General features: G+C 38.3%; 1 non-coding gene across 1 annotated transcript; it reads right to left on the reverse strand.

The window, feature by feature from the left end:
- Nucleotides 1-590: 590 nt before the first annotated feature.
- On the reverse strand, nt 591-652 carry LOC130018800 (U7 small nuclear RNA). Its single transcript, XR_008791648.1, has one exon. It is a non-coding gene; the product is annotated as a U7 small nuclear RNA (small nuclear RNA).
- Between the last annotated feature and the right edge of the window lie 841 nt (nt 653-1,493).

The raw sequence follows: 1,493 nt of genomic DNA on the forward strand, positions 1-1,493 counted from the left end.
AGGAAGTTAGGCCTTGCATGTGTTTCTAGTTTTCCCCCGGCATCAGATAGGCCCAATAACCTTCTTCCCAAATCCTAGCACACTAGAAGTGATTTCTGAGCATAAAGCCAGGAATAAGATCTGAGCATAGCTGGGTGTGGCCCAAACCACAATTCCTGGTAAAAGTGAATAAATAGAAACTAAGTACTCTCAAATTTCCATTTTAGTTTCTTTTACTCATGAGTAAATAGAAATTTATTTTTTACTTTCAGGAATTTGTGTTATCTCTATAACAATTATGTTCTATGTTTAATCAGGCTATATGATACCAGCTTTTATTTTAATTTGTTGGTACTAATATTAGTTCTGGCCAGTCATTGTAAGTATTCTCTGTGAGCTTGAGAGAATGTGCATTCTACACTGTTGGCGGACAGTGTATTGTATGTACAACTGAACTTATTTTACGAATCAAGGATATGTCTCAGTGATAAAGCATGTGTAAGGACTCAGATTTGATTCCTGGCGCTTCTAAAAATAAAATAAATAAACGAACAAGTTTATTGCTTTTTAAAATATTTTGTATCACAACTCGTTTCGTTTGGGGGGTGAGTGTGGGCTTTCCAGTAGCAACCAGAAAAACTGCTAGACAAATTCTAAAAGAGCTGTAACACTTTTAACTAATTTCTTGATTTACCTATTAGTGATGATAGAATTGCCCACAAAGACGATGGTGTTAAGTTCTTCACATAAAAAAAGTGTCTGTCTGTGGCAGAGGCAGACTTGGGGTGGGGTTGGAAAGAGGAAAATTGAGGACATTGGTGTTGAGAAGTGTACACGGGTCAAAGGACAGGTGTTTGAGCATTGTAATACTGAAACTCAATCATGGACAACTTTGTTTTTCTCACGGTGATTTAATAAAAGAATTTTAAATACTTGAAATATTTTGAAACTACTTTATTAGGTGCATTTAAGTTGGAATTGTTAAATCTTTCTGGTAAGTCTGAATTTTAAATAATATATAGCAATCATACTAATTTCATTTTGTATTTATTATCTTCACAGGGCAAAGCCTGGCAAGCCACCAGTGAGGTATTCAATATGCAAAAAACAGTAACAACAAGTCTCACAATGGAGCTGTTACTGGTGACTGCTCGAACTATTTGTTGAACAGCGGAGGACAGTGCTACAGAGCTATTTATTATCTTAAATTCTGTTTTGTGTTGTATTAATAAACTTTCATTGACGTTCTTGTGGGCTGGAGCGATACCACAGTGTGTAGGGCGTTTGCCTTGCACACAGCCAACATGGACCCGAGTTGGATTCCTCCGCCCCTCTCAGAGAGCCCGGCAAACTACCGAGAGTATCTCTCCCACATGGTAAAGCCTGGTAAGCTACCCGTGACGTATTCAATATGCCAAACACAGTGACAAGTCTCACAGTGTTACTGGGCCCTCTTGAGCAAATCGATGAACAACGGGAGGACAGTGACAGTGACAGTGACCGTTCTTGTGGAT

The sequence above is a fragment of the Sorex fumeus genome, unplaced genomic scaffold, assembly GCF_029834395.1.
Source record: "Sorex fumeus unplaced genomic scaffold, SorFum_2.1 ptg000269l, whole genome shotgun sequence".
NCBI lineage: Eukaryota > Metazoa > Chordata > Mammalia > Eulipotyphla > Soricidae > Sorex > Sorex fumeus.